Below are 21,849 nucleotides of genomic sequence, written 5' to 3' on the forward strand. Positions count from 1 at the left end.
ATCATGAGAGACGGACCAGCCAAAATTCAAGGAGGCACGCAGTACTGTGTTGCTAGTAACGAAGTAGTAACAGGACAGTGGGTCGGGCAGAAGGAAGTTCAGTGACTACGAACATTTGAACGTGGTCTAGTCGCAGGATATCACGTGAGTAGATCATCCTTCTAGAGTATTCCACGTCGAGTGCTCGAGACTCAAAGGAACAATCACAGTTACACCAAGACCGGGCGGACTTGATGTACTGACACACAGAGACAGTTCAATATTGCAGAGTGTGGTTGTAAAAAATCGTACGAAATCAGAGGAAGGAATTACTCGTCCTATCAGCAAAGCAGCCAGCACAAATACTGTGCGTAGTGAGTTAAAGAGAAGGGTAAAAAGGTTGAGCAGCTCCTCACAGTTCACACATTTCTGTAGTCAGTACTAAGCGACGCCACTGGACAGTGGATGACTGGAAGCGAGTGAGCTAGTTTGGAGAATCACGCTATATCCTGTGGTAATACAATGTAAATGCCTGAGTTTGCCGAATGCCTGGGGAAATGTTACTTTTTTTTATATAAGAATATACAGCCTACAGTTGCAGGTTAACTTTATCGTTTACCTAGGTTTCAACGTTATTAATAACGTCTTCTTCAGAACATAAATTAGTATTTAAATGTTTGCCTAAAACAGGCCATGTCCTAAGTAAACTTCATAAAACTTTATGCATAACCATAAGGTTTTGTCACTTCTATTAAACCAACTCGCTGCAAAAAAATGTTAAAAATTATGAAATGTTACGTGCTATCATGTGTAGCTACAACAGTGACTTGCAGATGCGGTTGTGTCACGGTACGGGGGTATTTTTCTTGGTTAGGGTGTGGCCCCCTTATTGCGCTTAAGAAAGTGATGAATCTACATCTACATCTACATCCATACTCCGCAAGCCACCTGACGGTGTGTGGTGGAGGGTACCTTGAGTACCTCTATCGGTTCTCCCTTCTATTCCAGTCTCGTATTGTTCGTGGATTGTCGGTATGCTTCTGTGTGGGCTCTAATCTATCTGATTTTATCCTCATGGTCTCTTCGCGAGTTATACGTAGGAGGGAGCAATATACTGCTTGACTCTTCGGTGAAGGTATGTTCTCGAAACTTCAACAGAAGCCCGTACCGAGCTACTGAGCGTCTGTCTTGCACAGTCTTCCACTGGAGTTTATCTATCAGCTCCGTAACGCTTTCGCGATTACTAAAAGATCCTGTAACGAAGCGCGCTGCTCTCCGTTGGATCTTCCCTATCTCCTCTATCAACCCTATCTGGCACGGATCGCACACTGGTGAGTAATATTCAAGCAGTGGGCGAACAAGTGTACTGTAACTTACTTCCTTTGTTTTCGGATTGCATTTCCTTAGGATTCTTCCAATGAATCTCAGTCTGGCATCTGCTTTACCGACGATCAACTTCATATGATCATTGCATTTTAAATAACTCCTAATGCGTACTCCCAGATAATTTATGGAATTAACTGCTTTCAGTTGCTGACCCGCTATATTGTAGGTAAATGAGAAGGGATCTTTCTTTCTATGTATTCGCAGCACATTACACTTGTCAACATTGAGATTCAATTGCCATTCCCTGCACCATGCGTCAATTCGCTGCAGATCCTCCTGCACTTCAGTACAATATTCCATTGTTACAACCTCTCGATATCCACAAAAAGCCTCAGTGAACTTCTGGCGTTATCCACAAGGGTCATTTATGTATATTGTGAATAACAACGGTGCTACGACATACCCTGCGGCACACCTGAAATCACTCTTACTTCGGAAGGCTTCTCTCCATTGAGAATGACATGCTGCGTTCTGCTTATCAAGGAACTCTTCAATCCAATCACACAATTGGTCTGATAGTTAATATGCTCTTTCCTTGTTCATTAAACGACTGTGGGGAACTGTATCGAACGCCATGTGGAAGGATGCGAACACACTGTACAACATTGGATACTACGTTCAGTAGAGAAACAGTTCGGACATGATGACTGAATCAGCATGACACTACACCCTATCATAAACCAACATCAGTCGGAAACGTTGTGTGAACAGAAACATTCCTGAAATGAGCTCGCCTGCCCAGGTGGAACCCAAAGGAGCTGATTTGGGATGAGTTACAACGTCGATTTCGCTCCAGACCCCCTTGTGCAACATCACTGCCCTCTCTGGTTGCGGGTCTTGAGAAAGTACGGGCTGCCATTCCTCGACGGACCCTCGGGCACCTCACTGAAAGCAAACCGGCATAAAGGCGAAGGGTGGACAAATTGAATATTAACATTCACTAATAGGTCTACTGATGCTTTTGATCAGATGTTGTACCCTGAGAAAGACTCACGCCAAGTTTTCCACTACTGACATTGAAATTTCTACACCAAGAAGAAATGCAGATGATAAACGGGTATTCATTGGACAAATATATTATACTAGAACTGACATGTGACTACATTTTCACGCAATTTGGGTGCATAGATCCTGAGAAATCAGTACCCAGAACAACCACCTCTGGCCGTAATAACAGCCTTGATGCGCCTTGGCAGTGAGTCAAACAGAGTTTGGACTGCGTGTACAGGTACAGCTGCCCATGCAGCTACAACACGATACCACAGTTCATCAAGAGTAGTGACTGGCGTATTGTGACGAGCCAGTTGCTCGGCCACCATTGACCAGACGTTTACAGTTGGTGAGAAATCTGGAGAATGTGCTGGCCAGGACAGCAGTCGAACATTTTCTGCATCCCTAAAGGCCCGTATGGGACCTGCAACATGCGGTCATCCATTATCCTGCTAAAATGTAGGGTTTCGCAGGGATCGAATGAAGGGTAACGTCCACTGTTCAGAGTGCCGTCAATGCGAACAAGAGGTGACCGAGACGTGTAAACAATGGCACCCCATACCATCACGCCGGTTGATACGCCAGTATGACGATGACGAGTACACGCTTCCAATGTGCGTTCAGTGCGATGTCCCCAAACACGGATGCGACCATCATGATGCTGTAAACAGGACCTGGATTCATCCGAAAAAATGACGTTTTGCCATTCGTGCACCGATGTTCGTCGTTGAGTGCACCATCGTAGGCGCTCCTGTCAGTGATGCAGTCATGGTCTCCGATCTGATAGTCCATGCTGCTGCAAACCTCGTCGAAGTGTTTGTGCAGATGGTTGTAATCTTGCAAACGTCCCGATCAGTTGCCTCAGGGATCGAGATGTGGCTGCTCGAACCGTTACAGCCATGCGGGTAAGATGCCTGTCGTCTCGACTGCTAGTGATACGAGGCCGTTGGGATCCAGCACGGCGGTCCATATTACCCTCCTGAACCCACCGATTCCATATTCTGCTAACAGTCATTGGATCTCGAAGAACGCGAGCAGCAATTTCGCGATACGATAAACCACAATCGCGATAGGCTACAATCCGACCTTTATCAAAGTCGGAAACGTGATGGTACGCATTTCTCCTCCTTACACGAGGCATCACAACAATTTTTCACCAGGCAACGCCGGTCAACTGCTGTTTGCGTATGAGAAATCGGTTGGAGACTTTCCTCATGTCAGCACGTTGTAGGTGCCGCCACCGGCGCCAACCTTGTGTGAATGCTCTGAAAAGCAAATCATTTGCGTATCACAGAATCCTGTCGGTTAAATTTCGCGTCTGTCGCACGTCATCTTCGTGGTGTAGCAATTTTAATGCCCAGTAGTGTATGATCGCATCTTAATTTTCTCGAGATGGTCATTAAAACTTAGTGACCACCCCCCGTTGCGCTGCCGCTTATACAGTCAGTAGCCGACTCACATGTGGATGCTGTGGACGAGGGAGTGATGCGGCTGCAGAGCGAGGCAGCTGCGGCGTGCTGCAGCGGGCGGCGAGGCGCGGTCTATTAGTGGAACGGCGCTGTTTGGAGGCTGCGTGTCGCGTTCGCTGGGCGAACCCCGTTCCAGCCGCTGGACACGGAGGCACCGTGACTGCAGCTTCCGGCGACCGCCAGCACGCGCTGCGCTGTGCGCCCACTGCTGTCCGGGGAAAAAAATTATGTGCGCCTTCACCTCCTTGTCACAGGTCTTCAGCTGGTCTTCAGATTCCTCACCAGTCTCTACATATACACGTGTCCAACTTAAGAAGCCCAGTTTGCAGCGGATCAAATGTATGCGAAAACAAGAGAACGGGCATCCACTGAATAACTGGCTAGTTTTCACCACCATTCGCTATCTGTGAACAGGCTTTTACTCTGGAGGGAACGGAAAGAGACGGAGTTTCGAAGCGCTCAAGCCCTACGAACATCGAGTTGTTCCTTTTTTGTGTTTTTCTGCTAAAGTCATCGCTATCCGTCGGCTGCATCTATTTTAAAATTTGCTAGGAAGCACCGATTGCACAAGACAACACAATATTTAGTAAAAAGTATCCGGGGACTTATTAGTGGACATTAATATGGGATGTGCACACTCTTCGGCTTTACGACCTCTTGAACTCTGCGGACAACACTTTGGATGAGATGTCTGAATGTCTGTGGAGGAATGGCAGGCCATTCTTCCTCAAGAGCTGAAGCCAGAAGCGGTAGTGATTTTGCACACTGAGGTCCAGAGCTAAGTCGTTATTCTGACTCATCCCAAAGGATTTCCATTGGCTTCAGGTCCGGACTCTGCGAAACTTGATCCGTTTCAGGAATGTTGTCATCCGCAAACCATTGCCCTATCGATGCTGAGTTATGGCAGGATGCATTGTTATGCTGAGACAAATAATCGTCTCTGCACTGTTCCTTTACCGTAAAAGTTACAGAATGCTGCAAGATATGTCCATATCTTTCTGTATTTGCCATTTTCGCCGTAATTAGGAAAAAAATACTCCCTTACCATAACACTACCTCCTCCGTATTTCACCATAGACATCACACATGACGGCAGATAACGGTCTCCAAGCACTCGTCAAAAAACTCTTCGATTGGATTAGCACGTGGATAGATTCATCACTCCAAATCATTCCTTTCCAATCATCCACTACCCAGCGTAGCTTATGAGTGACTGTAGAAATATGTGGCATATGAGGAGCTGCTCAACCATTTTACCTCATTCATTTTAACTGAGTATGCTGTTTGCGTCAAATTTGGTTGAAGTCGGTCCAGGGGCTTGGAAAGAGACCCCAGACGTACACACATACATTCTGCTTTATATGTGTATTGTTATTGTTTTTTGAGTCGAGACCCTGTGGGATCACGCAAAGCATTCTGTCTCATTTGAGCATTCTGTCTGAGAGTCCACGATTCTCTCATTTTTTCTCTATGAGGTCTCTTTCTATTCTCAGTCTACTTTGTCCCTGGTTTCTTTGGAGTTCATTCTCTAAGATTCCACTTGTATACCTTGTCTCTGTATATGTTTTGTGTTGAACTTCTATTGGATCTATTTGTGCTTTTTCTAAGTCAAGTTTGACTTGAGTGATCCATGATATGTTGACTTGACCCCTTGTATGTAGGCCACAATTCTGATGTTGGGTCTTGCTGGCGTTAGCCTGATGATGTGCCCATAGAACTTTAACCTTCTTTTTCTGAGATCTGCCGCTAGGTCTGATGTCTTTCCTGTGCATTTCCTCGACTGTAATCTTCCAACAGCTTTGGACCGAGAATTTTTCTCATGATTTTGCATTTATCCTTCAGTATGCTCCCTCCATATTGCTTTTCGTATGGAGTGCTAGTACTCACTTGCATACCGTGTTTCAGACTTGATTGCTGTGTTGTAGAGTCTGATCTTTGTTTGAACGTACATGCATTTCTTATTATACATGTCTTGTATTCTGCTGTAAAACTGTTGTGGCGTAATAAGCTAGCTACGCCACACTGAGAAGTAGCCGGAAGGGCACGCGTCAACTCTCGCCGTCTTGCGTTAAGTCAGTGAGATTCTCTCCAGATATGGTTAATGGCGCCTTGCTAGGTCGTAGCCATGGACTTAGCTGAAGGCTATTCTAACTGTCTCTCGGCAATTGAGAGAAAGGCTTCGTACGTGTAGTCGCTAGCAATGTCGTCCGTACAACTGGGGCGAGTGCTCGTACGTCTCTCTAGACCTGCCGTGTGGTGGCGCTCGGTCTGCGATCACACAGTGGCGACACGCGGGTCCGACATGTACTAATGGACCGCGGCCGATTTAAAGCTACCACCTAGCAAGTGTGGTGTCTAGCGGTGACACCACAAAATCTCTTCATTTTTTGTAGTCGAATCTTCGAATCTTTTGTGAAATATTTTCTCCTCCTCTAGGTTCGAGGATTTCGCCAAGATATTTGAAATGTGTAAATCTGTTTATCTTGCCGTATTTTTAATTTCTATATTTTTAATTTTGAGCAGAAAAATTCAGACTCATGGAAAGAGACTTGAAGGCCAACTCTTTTTGCACATTTAGTATTCTAAGACTACACACACACCCAAATATATATATATATATATATGTTCTGCTCATCTCAGTCGTTAGTATTCCAAGACTACACACACAAATATATATATATATATATATATATATATATATATATATATATATATATATATGTTCTGCTCATCTCAGTCGGATATAAGAGGAAAGTGAGCCACAAGACGATTTCCGGATTTTTTTGACGCATTCCATGTTAAGCTCAGTATGTCAGTTAGTTAGTTTCAAGTCCATGATCGTTTGCAAGATAAACCGAAGTGATGAGTAACTAGTCTTTTTACATACACATCACAACTTAATTGACTTTCCCAAAGACTTTCACAGAAATATTAGCTGCGTATTGAACTGTGTTTTGTTTTTCTCTACTAGACAGCACCACAGGTTACTCCAAACACACGTACTATATTACTCCAGATAAATACACCTGATGATGGAGGTTTAAACCTTCGAAACATGTTGCGGAACGAGAAGAGAATTATTTACAATAATACCTAGATACAGGTAAGATGCCGGATGTATTAGATCTTGAATGAAAGTTGTGGGAGGAAAGTAAATACTGGATGTACAAGAAGAACTGTGGACATCAGTAGTTAAAAACGGGCGTAGTTAGCGGAGTATCAGAAAATTCTGCTGCCTATCAGCGTAAGAAGAACTGACGTGATAAAACAGTCGAATGTTCCACACATACGTTACGCAAATATTCGTATGTAGCTGGAGTTTTCATTATCTGTGCTGTGCTGAGTTACATTGCAGTAGTATAGTTTTCGACGACTAGTTATTGGCAAAGTTTTTTCTTTAATAGAGGTGAAAACGTGTAACGTGCCATATTGTAGCACCTTACATGATATTTATTCAGAAAATAACATATGACAAATAACAGACGGACAGAGTTAGCCATTTGACAGAACGCTACTAGTATCAACATATCACGGTTAATATTGGTACGTAAGATTTTAGAACCATGCATATTATCATTGGGAAGGTGGTTTGGACGGACAGAAGAAAGAGTTGTTTGTGATGTCGAACAAGCGAGGTGGCCGGCAGCTGGCCGGTGCTTCACACGGCGGCTGCTTTGTCGGTTGAGTGGTCATGTTACCACAGGTGTTATTGGGGGAGCCTGAGACCTCACAGGTGGAAGAAGAGAGAGCGGGCGTACGCGCGAGAGAGAGACTGTTTCCCGCCGTTGCGGCTAACGGGACACAAATACGGCGCGCCCATGAAAGGTGGGAGATTTTGGAGTTCTGATTGGCCGAAAAGCGTAGGGATGCATGTGCGAGGAACGGCAAAGTTTGGCGGCAACAGGATAGGGACTCTGGTGTCGGCGGTGGTGCGAGGCGGACGCTGAGGGTCTGTCTGCTCCGCAAGAGCTCTCACAGGGGAAAAGGCGACATCACGCTGGTGACTGGGACGACTGTCGCAATCTGCGTGCGGAATTATGGTGATGCCAGGGCAAACAGCTGACAAAGTAGGGCATTATAATTGAAAGTGCATACGCGTTCCACTAGCTGTTTGCTTGAGCTCTCTGATTCTGTGTCCGTCTAGGCGGAACTTCAGTAAAACCACTTGCGTGGCCAGTACTAACCTAAGTAAGTTAGGAAAAGGGACGATTAGGGATAGAGTCTACATTGTACCAATGGTATGATAGTTTAGGGAATTAATTTGATTGTAATATTTTAGGTTAGGAATATTGCTCGTCCTGTTTTTTAACGAATAAATGTAAGATTTAATAACAGATCACAATCCAAGCATTATCACTTCCGTAGCTAGCAAGCTACTGATAGAATAAGAGTTTTATGAATAAAATAAATTGTCATATTAATTCGATGCAAACGATACTGGGGGTATATTCGCGCATTTAAACAGAGCGGAGGTCAGATAGTAGTAATGAAACAAGAAGTATTATATTTATTATACCCCCGTACGTTGCAAACGCTTTTTTTTTCTAGATTTTTAAGATCTATGTAGGGGAAAGAGAGATTTTCTGCTCGCTGTGACAGTTTTTTGCAACAAATATTCTCTGTTTGCCTGTTTGGATGCTCCGTTTTCCGATTTAGATGCTCATTTGAAATTTTCTTTTTTAATGCCTTTTGCTAAGGTAACTGGGTACGAAGAAGGAATATGGGAGGGACTGTTTCACGAATATGTCAGCTAACGAACTGTTGGCACAATATGAGGATCACATCTCACAGTTTATTTCAAGATCCAGATTTTGCGTCTGATCCTAAACAAAAGTTATCAGTCATTCCTGATAAGTTACGTTTTTATGACTGAGGCTTAAATAAAGCTGGATGCAAGCGGGATACAAAAGATAGCCGCGAGAATGTCGTACGGATGAAATGTTCTTAACATGGGGTTCCAGAGAACGGTTTTTTTTTCTTTTTTTTTATGATGGCTTCCGAACGTTTATACACGAATGGAACATTTACAAGTAACTATCAAGTCACATCACTGCAGTGTTTGAGAAATTCCGAACTGTAGTATCATAAACATTCCTGAACCACACAGAATTACTTGTGTGATATAATTGATCACCATTATTGACGCAGTTGCTCTGATGTTTTCGGGGCGTCATTGAGCAGCATGGCTCTGAACACTGCAGATAACATGCTGATTGTCCTGTAATCATATGGCGTTTTTATACTCTCAACAGTATTCGGTACTGGTCCAATTAAATATTGCTTAGCATATAGAAGAGTGGAAACAGTCTTTGGTGAAATTAAAAGCAAGGGTCGTAACATTAAGAGTGCATTGGGAATTCCACTGCTAAACGCCGAGGACAGAGTGGGTAGGTGGAACGAGTACAGTGAAGCTGATGACGTGATAAAAGAAGAAACAGGAGTCGATAGGAAGAGATAGGGGATCCAGTGTTAGGATTAAAAGACTTAAAATGAAATAAGGCGGAAGGGATAGGTAGCATTCCATCAGAATTTCTAAAATCATTGAGGAAGTGGCAACAAAACGACTATTCACGTTGGTGTGTAGAATGTATTAGTCTCGCCATATACCATCTAACTTTCGAAAAAACATCATGCACACAATTCCAAAGACTGCAAGAGCTGACAAGTGGAAAAATTATCGCACAATCAGCTTAACAGCTCATACATCCAACTGCTTAGATGAATAATATATAGAAGAATAGAACAAACGTTGCGGATGTATTAGATGACGATCAGTTTGTCTTCAGGAAATGTAAAGGCACCAGAGAGGCAGTGCTGACATAGCGGTTGATAATGGAAATAAGACTAAATAAAAATAAAGACACGTTCATTGTACATGTAAAAAGCGCTCGACAACGTAAAGTGGTGCAAGATCTTCGGAATTCTCAGAAAAGTAGGGGTGAGTTATAGGGAAACACGGGTAATATACAATATGCTCAAGAACCAAGAGGGAACAATGAGAGCGAAATTCCAAGAATGAAGTGCTTGGATTAAAAAGGGTGTAAGACAAGATGTAGTCTTTCGCGCTTACTGTTCAATCTGCACATCGAAGAAGCAATGACGGAAATTAAAGGAAAAGTTGAAGAGTGGAATTAAAGTTCAAGGTGAAAGGATACCTATGTTAAGATTTGCTATGCCTTTGCTATCTTGAGTGAAAGTGAAGAAAAATTACATGATCTGCTGAATGGAATGAACAGTCTAATAAGTACAGAATACGGTTTGACAGTAAATCGAAGAAAGACAAAAGTTATGAGAAGTAGCAGAAATGACAACAGCGAGAAATTTAACATCGTAATTGCTCATCACGAAGTAGATGAAGGAATTCTACTACCTAGAGAACAAAATAACCCGGACGGACGGAGAAAGGAGGACATAAAAAGGAGACTAGCACTGGTCAAGAGGGCATTTCTGGGCAAAAGAAATCTACTTGTATCAAACATAAGTCTTAATTTGAGGAATAAATTTCTAAGGATGTACGTTTGGAGCACAGGATTGTATGGTAATGAAACACGGACTGTGGGAAAACAGGAAAAGAAGAGAATCGAAGCCGGCCGAAGTGGCCGTGCGGTTAAAGGCGCTGCAGTCTGGAACCGCAAGACCGCTACGGTCGCAGGTTCGAATCCTGCCTCGGGCATGGATGTTTGTGATGTCCTTAGGTTAGTTAGGTTTAACTAGTTCTAAGTTCTAGGGGACTAATGACCGTAGCAGTTGAGTCCCATAGTGCTCAGAGCCATTTGAACCAAGAGAATCGAAGCATTTGCAATGTGGCGCTACAGAAGAATGTCGAAAAGTAGATGGACTTACAAGGTAACGAATGAGGAGGTTCTCCGGAGAATCGACGAGGAAGGAAATATATAGAAAACACTGACAAGAAGAAGGGACAGGACGTTAGGACATCCGTTAAGACATCGGGTAATAAGTTCCGTGCTACTTGAGGTAGCTGCAGAGGATGAAAACTGTAGAGGAAGACAGAGATTGGAATACATCCCGCAAATAATTGAGGACGTAGATTGCAAGTGCTAATCCGAGATGAAGGGGTTGGCTCGGGAGAGGAGTTCGTGACGGGCCGCATCAAACCAGATATTGCGGAAGTGGGACGTGTTATTGAGGTGTAGTTTTCATAAAATACACTCCTGGAAATTGAAATAAGAACACCGTGAATTCATTGTCCCAGGAAGGGGAAACTTTATTGACACATTCCTGGGGTCAGATACATCACATGATCACACTGACAGAACCACAGGCACATAGACACAGGCAACAGAGCATGCACAATGTCGGCACTAGTACAGTGTATATCCACCTTTCGCAGCAATGCAGGCTGCTATTCTCCCATGGAGACGATCGTAGAGATGCTGGATGTAGTCCTGTGGAACGGCTTGCCATGCCATTTCCAGTTGGACCAGCGTTCGTGCTGGACGTGCAGACCGCGTGAGACGACGCTTCATCCAGTCCCAAACATGCTCAATGGGGGACAGATCCGGAGATCTTGCTGGCCAGGGTAGTTGACTTACACCTTCTAGAGCACGTTGGGTGGCACGGGATACATGCGGACGTGCATTGTCCAGTTGGAACAGCAAGTTCCCTTGCCGGTCTAGGAATGGTAGAACGATGGGTTCGATGACGGTTTGGATGTACCGTGCACTATTCAGTGTCCCCTCGACGATCACCAGTGGTGTACGGCCAGTGTAGGAGATCGCTCCCCACACCATGATGCCGGGTGTTGGCCCTGTGTGCCTCGGTCGTATGCAGTCCTGATTGTGGCGCTCACCTGCACGGCGCCAAACACGCATACGACCATCATTGGCACCAAGGCAGAAGCGACTCTCATCGCTGAAGACGACACGTCTCCATTCGTCCCTCCATTCACGCCTGTCGCGACACCACTGGAGGCGGGCTGCACGATGTTGGGGCGTGAGCGGAAGACGGCCTAACGGTGTGCGGGACCGTAGCCCAGCTTCATGGAGACGGTTGCGAATGGTCCTCGCCGATACCCCAGGAGCAACAGTGTCCCTAATTTGCTGGGAAGTGGCGGTGCGGTCCCCTACGGCACTGCGTAGGATCCTACGGTCTTGGCGTGCATCCGTGCGTCGCTGCGGTCCGGTCCCAGGTCGACGGGCACGTGCACCTTCCGCCGACCACTGGCGACAACATCGATGTACTGTGGAGACCTCACGCCCCACGTGTTGAGCAATTCGGCGGTACGTCCACCCGGCCTCCCGCATGCCCACTATACGCCCTCGCTCAAAGTCCGTCAACTGCACATACGGTTCACGTCCACGCTGTCGCGGCATGCTACCAGTGTTAAAGACTGCGATGGAGCTCCGTATGCCACGGCAAACTGGCTGACACTGACGGCGGCGGTGCACATATGCTGCGCAGCTAGCGCCATTCGACGGCCAACACCGCGGTTCCTGGTGTGTCCGTTGTGCCGTGCGTGTGATCATTGCTTGTACAGCCCTCTCGCAGTGTCCGGAGCAAGTATGGTGGGTCTGACACACCGGTGTCAATGTGTTCTTTTTTCCATTTCCAGTGCCGTTAAGGACCCGAGCCAGGAATTCCGGGTTTACGTGAGCGATCGTTTTGGCTGTCCGTGCTAGACAGAAACTTCCGTAAGTCGTCTTCCTGCGTCGCAACATGTACTCGTACACACAATATGTAATTCCCATAGAGGGCAGGACATTTTTATTGTAACGCGCCGCCTGGTATACTGCATGGTTGTTCGCATGCATCTTTCTTCTTAACAACACAGGCACTGCAATATCGTACTTGAGGAAGGTTGCAACACGATCACGGATCTGAAGAATTTACTGATATGACTTCTTTATAATATTATACAATTTGTTAATGAAAATAAAGAGAGAACTAAGTAAACTAAATATCAGATATCACAAGCGAACAAATGTTAAGATACCACTGGGCTCAGATGGCAGTGCTCCAAATGCACACATGGGAAGCTGGCACACCGCCCCCTGCGATTCTGCTACATACACATGCACGGTAAAAGTCTAGGTAAGGACCAGAGTTTAGTGCAGTAATGTTGTCAGCGTCCTTCGCATGGAGTGATAGAAACGAAATTGGATGTGTCATCCGCTGGTCTACATAGCCAGAGAGAGAGAGCAGCGGACAGACCAAGTGATTCCAAGCAAGAAAGAATATTGTCGTATTCCACTTCAGTATACTTCAGCCTCTGAAATCCTAATACGTTTGGAAGAAAGAGTCAGATATTTGTGACAGCCGAGATAAAAAATTTAATTGCTGCTCGTCTCACTCACGGTATCTTATGCTGTGATCTTTGCTCCCAATGTCACCCACACCGCTTGATTTGTGATATATTCGGAAAAACAGTCAAATACACTGACGGAAAAAAACGTAACATCGAAAAATAATTAATGTGGGGTGATAAAATTTCGGAAACACATTTCTCTAGGTAATGTACGAGGGCTATTCGGAAAGTGAGGAACGATCGGTCGCGAAATGGAAACCACTGTGAAAATCCGACGAGGATTTTCACAGACGTATTGAGCAGTGTCTCTAGTTTATTTATTTATTTCACTAACGGTGCAGAGTAACCCACCACCTTGAAATGTAGGGTGGGTCGGGTGCTTCTGAATCTAACAGCAAAGACTTCTCATTGTAGCAATCTTACTGGTCTACAGTTGTTAACGCTTTTTTAAATAATATAAAGAACATAATACAGGGTGATTCAAAAAGAATACCACAACTTTAGGAATTTAAAACTCTGCAACGACAAAAGGCAGAGCTAAGCACTATCTGTCGGCGAATTAAGGAAGCTATAAAGTTTCATTTAGTTGTACATTTGTTCGCTTGAGGCGCTGTTGACTAGGCGTCAGCGTCAGTTGATGATAAGATGGCGACCGCTCAACAGAAAGCTTTTTGTGTTATTGAGTACGGCAGAAGTGAATCGACGACAGTTGTTCAGCGTGCATTTCGAACGAAGTATGGTGTTAAACCTCCTGATAGGTGGTGTATTAAACGTTGGTATAAACAGTTTACAGAGAATGGGTGTTTGTGCAAAGGGAAAAGTTCTGGACGGCCGAGAACGAGTGATGAAAATGTAGCACGCATCCAGCAAGCATTTGCTCGCAGCCCAGGAAAATCGACTCGCAGAGCTAGCAGAGAGCTGCAAATTCCACAATCAACTGTATGGAGAGTCCTACGAAAAAGGTTAGTTATGAAACCTGAACGTCAACTACCCGAGGCGATGGATCGGCCGCCAGGCAGCCCGTGACAGAGCACTTCATCACTGGCCTCCAAGAAGCCCTGATCTTACCCCCTGCGATTTTTCCTTATGGGGGTATGTTAAGGATATGGTGTTTCGGCCACCTCTCCCAGCCACCATTGATGATTTGAAACGAGAAATAACAGCAGCTATCCAAACTGTTACGCCTGATATGCTACAGAGAGTGTGGAACGAGTTGGAGTATCGGGTTGATATTGCTCGTGTGTCTGGAGGGGGCCATATTGAACATCTCTGAACTTGTTTTTGAGTGAAAAAAAAAACTTTTTAAATACTCTTTGTAATGATGTATAACAGAAGGTTATATTATGTTTCTTTCATTAAATACACATTCTTAAAGTTGTGGTATTCTTTTTGAATCACCCTGTATATTAAGATTTCTCTGAGGTTACGGCGAATTGAATGCTTAATATTTGTTAAAATGATTCCACATAATTTGTTACTACCTAGTTGATGAAAATATAATTTATACAATGCAAATGTCAAAGAAAAGAAAAGCAAAAAAAGAAAATTTAATACAATGGATGTGGTGAAAATAATTTGCAGTATGTAGAGGGAAGTTATATGCTGTGTTTGGATGTGTAATATGGTTGGTTGATAGTGGCCTATTTCTACCTGTTTCAGATGAGAAGGTCTCGGTACAACCTCGAGCTACTCTCAAAAAATGGTTCAAATGGCTCTGAGAACTATGGGACATAACATCTGAGGTCATCAGTCCCCTCGAACTTAGAACTACTTAAACCTAACTAATCTAAGGACATGTCACACATCCATGCAGGATACGAACTGCGACCGTAGCGGTCAATTCTCATCTGGAATGGTTTGTGCTAATGTATGTTTACACAGATTATACAGATTAAATACTGACTGAGGAGCACTTCATACATGGAATTCGTGAATTTTAGCTTTACATGATAAATAAACTAATATTTGTGATTTTGTAGTAGAAATAGAATATAGTTCATTGCTACTTGAATGCATTATTCCTTAAGTAACTTAATACATTACTAATACATAAAATGTTCATTGATTGTGATTTTGAATAGAGAAGAGAATATACTTCTGTCTGCACACAATAAGACGAGCAATACATTACTGCTTGTGCGCAATATACTTTAAACACTATGCAGTATGTCCTTGAGGAGGAGGAGCCTCGAAATAAAAGTTCTTCGAGCCTTCTTCTCCCAAGCGACACTACCTTATTACTACAGTCTTAGTATATCGTGCGCCGGCCGGGGTGGTTGAGCGGTTCTAGGCGCTACAGTCTGGAACCGCGCGACCACTACGGTCGCAGGTTCGAATCCTGCCTCGGGCATGGATGTGTGCCCATTTTGTATTACTGTGTATGCTGATTTTTATCAAACTTGTTTTGCTATTTGTTGTTTGGTATGAGTCGACAGCCTTGCATCGGCAGTGGTTGACGCGTTGCTGCTCTGCTGGTCCGGGGCAAGGTCACTTTTTCCTTCTGCTTTGGCGGCTTTCTCATCATCCCACGAAGTGTTGGCAGGTCACGCGCGATTCTGGTCATCTCCAGTTCCATCCTCAAATTGAGTAGTTTGTAGTCATTCTTTTGGTAGCGCACCACGGTTGGGGTGTCACCGGATTAGGGAGTAACTGACTCAGTATTGCTGCTATTGTAAGGTGATTGATGGAAGTTTTTGGGCACTCTGACCACTGAGTTTCTCAATTTCTTTGAAAAATTAAGAGTCTAATTTTATTATTATTTTAATTTTATTTTAGGGGGCCGGTAGTTTATTTAAGTCCTTAACGTGATTTATGTGGAACAGTGAAGTACTACAGCTGCTACGGTTTTACTTGTGGATAGCCTTTAGGCAGCCTGGCTGTATCTTTCTGAGACCAGACTAACCAGTGGAGATGTATGCATTTTAATGTCTTTTATTTAATGTGTTTTGAACTTATATTCAAGTCCTGTCGTGGGATTGGCCCAAAGTTGTGATTTAGTTGCGGGGACAGAGCGCCTCCGCCGGTTTACTTATTTAATTAACTGTCTGTAATCCGGTTACAATTGCGTTGCACACAGTTGACATTTTTGAGTACTGTTTGTAATTTTATGTGTAATGCAAACGTCCTTATACATTTTGAATTTAATTTAAAAATCTTAACGATTTGTACGTATTTCGCAGGAATCTTGGTTGCTGTCACTTGGCTCGTGATAGAATTGTTATTAAACCTCATGATATAACTGTTATTAAATAAAATTGCTTGTTTAGGAATTATAAATGACGCATCAAGTTGGGCCACCTTTCCACGTGTTTTCCTTAAATTAACCCCTACCATTATTCTTGGCCTCAATCATCGATTACAAATTATAAATACATTGCCTCTTTTCTCAACACTCATTTCATTGCTGACGTGAAAGTATCAGCGCATTCGCTACGCGAAACTGAAACGTTGCCACCCTATGAGCAGTAGAGGAACGTTACGGCGAATTTGAGTGGCTAAGATGAAAGCTCTAGCCCACATACATACATATGCCGAAATCAACTCGATAAGATTAGGAAAGGAAATGTACCTGGAGTAAAATAAAACTTACGAAGAGAAATAAAAGTGTAAGTTGAACAGCTTTTAATGCTAAGGTTCACAGACAGATAGCCTTTCCGACTGGAGGTCGGAAACTACTGCGAAAGCAAAGAGAGCTTCACTCCAAGTTTAAACGCAGCCAAAACCTCTCAGACAAACAGAAGCTAAGCGATGTCAAAGTTAGCGTAAGGAGGGCTATGCGAGAAGCGTTCAGTGAATTCGAAAGTAAAATTCTATGTACCGACTTGACAGAAAATCCTAGGAAGTTCTGGTCTTACGTTAAATCAGTAAGTGGCTCGAAACAGCATATCCAGACACTCCGGGATGATGATGGCATTGAAACAGAGGATGACACGCGTAAAGCTGAAATACTAAACACCTTTTTCCAAAGCTGTTTCACAGAGGAAGACCGCACTGCAGTTCCTTCTCTAAATCCTCGCACAAACGAAAAAATGGCTGACATCGAAATAAGTGTCCAAGGAATAGAAAAGCAACTGGAATCACTCAACAGAGGAAAGTCCACTGGACCTGACGGGATACCAATTCGATTCTACAAAGAGTACGCGAAAGAACTTGCCCCCCTTCTAACAGCCGTGTACCGCAAGTCTCTAGAGGAACGGAGGGTTCCAAATGATTGGAAAAGAGCACAGGTAGTCCCAGTCTTCAAGAAGGGTCGTCGAGCAGATGCGAAAAACTATAGACCTATATCTCTGACGTCGATCTGTTGTAGAATTTTAGAACATGTTTTTTGCTCGAGTATCATGTCGTTTTTGGAAACCCAGAATCTACTATGTAGGAATCAACATGGATTCCGGAAACAGCGATCGTGTGAGACCCAACTCGCGTTATTTGTTCATGAGACCCAGAAAATATTAGATACAGGCTCCCAGGTAGATGCTATTTTTCTTGACTTCCGGAAGGCGTTCGATACAGTTCCGCACTGTCGCCTGATAAACAACAGACCAGCTGTGTGGCTGAAGAGTTTTTAGCAAACAGAACACAGCATGTTGTTATCAATGGAGAGACGTCTACAGACGTTAAAGTAACCTCTGGCGTGCCACAGGGGAGTGTTATGGGACCATTGCTTTTCACAATATATATAAATGACCTAGTAGATAGTGTCGGAAGTTCCATGCGGCTTTTCGCGGATGATGCTGTAGTATACAGAGAAGTTGCAGCATTAGAAAATTGTAGCGAAATGCAGGAAGATCTGCAGCGGATAGGCACTTGGTGCAGGGAGTGGCAACTGTCCCTTAACATAGACAAATGTAATGTATTGCGAATACATAGAAAGAAGGATCCTTTATTGTATGATTATATGATAGCGGAACAAACACTGGTAGCAGTTACTTCTGTAAAATATCTGGGAGTATGCGTGCGGAACGATTTGAAGTGGAATGATCATATAAAATTAATTGTTGGTAAGGCGGGTACCAGGTTGAGATTCATTGGGAGAGTGCTTAGAAAATGTAGTCCATCAACAAAGGAGGTGGCTTACAAAACACTCGTTTGACCTATACTTGAGTATTGCTCATCACTGTGGGATCCGTACCAGATCGGGTTGACGGAGGAGATAGAGAAGATCCAAAGAAGAGCGGCGCGTTTCATCACAGGGTTATTTGGTAACCGTGATAGCGTTACGGAGATGTTTAATAAACTCAAGTGGCAGACTCTGCAAGAGAGGCGCTCTGCATTGCGGTGTAGCTTGCTCGCCAGGTTTCGAGAGGGTCCGTTTCTGGATGAGGTATCGAATATATTGCTTCCCCCTACTTACACCTCCCGAGGAGATCACGAATGTAAAATTAGAGAGATTAGAGCGCGCACGGAGGCTTTCAGACAGTCGTTCTTCCCGCGAACCATACGCGACTGGAACAAGAAAGGGAGGTAATGACAGTGGCACGTAAAGTGCCCTCCGCCACACACCGTTGGGTGGCTTGCGGAGTATAAATGTAGATGTAGATGTAGAGGTAGGAAATACGTGAAGCCGTTGAAAGGAATGGACTGCAAACTTCCCATATAATATGTGTCAAGGATTAGAGGCAATGAAGGGTAACAAAAACGGACAATAATAGATTGCTTACCATCAGAACTGGAAACGACACAATAATGGAATAAGATTCCTCCTATCTACAAAGGGAGAGTACGCAGGATGGCCAAAGCAAGGAAGATCTCCGAAGTAGAGTGGCACAGGCGAAGAAACTTTTTTTCACTGAAAGAGCTCTATTAAACATCAGATATCGATATGTACCTGAGGAACATGTTGCTGAAAGTTTACGTCAGGGGTAGGGCATGGTACGAAAGTGAAACTTCGAACATAGGAAATCCAGAAAAGAAGACACTGGAAGATTTGAAATGTGGAGCCACTGAAGAAGGTTAAAAATTAACTGCACAGGTAAAATGAGAAACGATGAAGTATCACAACGAACAGGCGGAGAATGGAGTTCATGGCAGAACTTTACAGGAGGCACGGACAGGTTAACATGACATACACTGGGCCCTCTGATGTTCCGGCTCACGTGCTCATCGGTAGGTAGCCGGGAGCCCACAGGCACAAAGGGTTGAAGGTCGGGGGAGGGCGGGGGGGGGGTGACAAAAGACTGACAGACGGCAGGACAGTATTGTACGGGCCGAGTGCATGCGAACGGGTTTCCCCAAGAGCTCAGCGCATCTGCAGTGTGCGTATAATAGGACGACCTGGCAGGTAGCTATGCTAGCTGAGCTAAATTTTGTTCGAGCGAGCGAGCTGACGGGTGCCCAGTAATTCCCATGCCCTATGCGACGACGTTGGACCTGTTCTGGCAGTTGCGGCATCAAGGAATGGGTAACTTGAGGCTGGAAAGAGAAATTGAGGGAAAAAGTACTAGGGATTATAGACTATTTTGAGCACTGGCAACACCCTCAATAATGACGGAGGGTGGCAGCTGAGAACAGCTTGGGACCCAGCCATCGGAACGTTTGGGGGGCGGAGGGGGGGGGGGCAGATAGCCGAGGGGAGCGTGGAGCCCTGAGTAAAAACTTGTGACCATTAACCACATTGCATAACTGGAAGTCTGAGAAAATTTTAACAGTACATATCACCGTGAAGCTAGACATTCATACCCGATATTTAGTACTTTAGGTGGGGTTGAAAGCTTAGGAGAAAATAGTAAAATACGGAGAAAGGCATCAAACCAGTTGAAAGCGGATTTGGAGATGATCGGCTTGTTTACTTCGAGAAGGTGTCGGAGCTGCAGGTGGGTTAGTGACGGTCGGAAAGCGGCCATGGCTGTTTTGATCCAACCATCGCGGAAAATGCTTCAAGTAATTTTACGGAAACTTAAATCAAAATGTCCAGACAGAGTTTCAACCTCGCTCCACCGCAATTTCAGTCCATTATCTGAGGCGCCGTGTCACCTCGCTCAGCGACAACTGGAACAGGAAGTTTGTTATCACTCGATGCCTCCTTCGTGTACACAAGTGTGGCAATGGAAGAGACAATCACATTTGCCAGGAAACGAGCAAACAACAAGCAGGCCGTTCGTAAACACAAGTAAAACAATCACAATCAGTGTCAACCATATCGTCAAATAAAAACGAAATTTTCTTTGAATCTTAGAGACATAATTTAGCGGGCGCTACTAGTGAATATATCACGGATGAGGCAAGGAGGTGTAAATCTGTTCAGTTCAGTGCATACAAACTAACTGAACCGTCATTGTCCAACTAAAATTTCAACGTAGTTCTAATCACCCGGTTCTGAGAAAAACCTTGACGGTAGTGAAAACACAACGGTAAATTAACTCTCAAGAATTTGCCACTTAGGAACATCCCTGAACCAAACCCAGTTTCACGGAATCAAACTGAAAAAATTTCAACTGTCCAATATGCTGAGATCTCAACCAGCCCGTCCTGACTATTCACCCAGGGAAAGTTAAGCATAAAAAAAAATTAAGAATCCCACCAGTACCGAAATCCTTCGACAAACTACGAATGCCGTTAACGTAACCTGTTGCTTGGAAGATCGCTATCTAGTAAGCTATAGACATTTAAATATGCTACATAATGAAATTTAACCTTTCAACAGAACTCTTTAGTACCATGCTAGTACCTGGGAAGCATCTAATATTGCGTATGGCATCCTGATAAGTCAAAGTGAATACAAAAATATTGTTGATATAGGTAGAATTTTAATGTATGTTTTGAGAACTTCCGCGACTGTATTAAATAAAGTGACTGGTTAATAAGAACAACAATTCCTTTAACCTGATACTGTACGTAATAACAAGTAAAAACAATACCGTTCACTGCTTAGAAATTCCAAAAACGTTGATAAAATTTTATTTATATCAATTATTCCTTATTGTTTAATTGAATTTTCCGAAAATATATTGGTATATTACATTAATGAAGAGATTCAGCATGTTCTAGCGATAGTAAACACATAAAATCTTATACCTCTGCCAGGCACTTTATTGTGAATAGCAGAATAATCATGTAGATGTAGATATACCTTTGTCGGATGGAATACCCCCGAATGGTACGTTTGGCCACCCAATTGGGAAGCATTCAATCATCTCGCACAATGATATTTCTCCTTCACGATGTGTGAGAGTAGTGTTTTACACAAATCTGTTAGGTACAGTTGGCTGTGACGAGTGCTTGCGTTTTAGTGTAACGTTTGCGTTACTGATCACTGTGAGAGACAGGGCAGAGGATGGCACCATATGCCAGCACGTAACCTATTCATCTCGAATATCACGAAGGAGTCCGTCGAGTTTAAAGTCATCACCCGACCAGATGATCACCACGAACAGTGTTACATGCTCTCATTCCATGACAATGTAAAGGTATGTTGACCTAGAAACTTTGGACCACTGCTGTTCTTCACCTTCGGGCCAAAAGCTAACAGTGAAAGTTTTAACCATCACGAGGTATCGAACTCTACAACTCACGTTACCGGGGCACCGCACAGGCGTACGTCAACGTGCTCAGCTGTGGAGACAGGTATTCAACAGTACTAAAACACGAACCGTATTCAGTAAACGTCGGATCCCGTCTCTACTGTTATTCTGTAAACACCAGATTTGGTTCCTCACTTATAAAAATAGTGCTGTCACTAGTTTCAAAGCCACAATGTTTTACTAGGCCTAGGCCTGTTGAACATGATATGTCGTTCTCTTCTCTGACATCTGGGCTGACATACCC

Source organism: Schistocerca nitens, chromosome 4, assembly GCF_023898315.1.
Source record: "Schistocerca nitens isolate TAMUIC-IGC-003100 chromosome 4, iqSchNite1.1, whole genome shotgun sequence".
NCBI classification, from domain to species: domain Eukaryota; kingdom Metazoa; phylum Arthropoda; class Insecta; order Orthoptera; family Acrididae; genus Schistocerca; species Schistocerca nitens.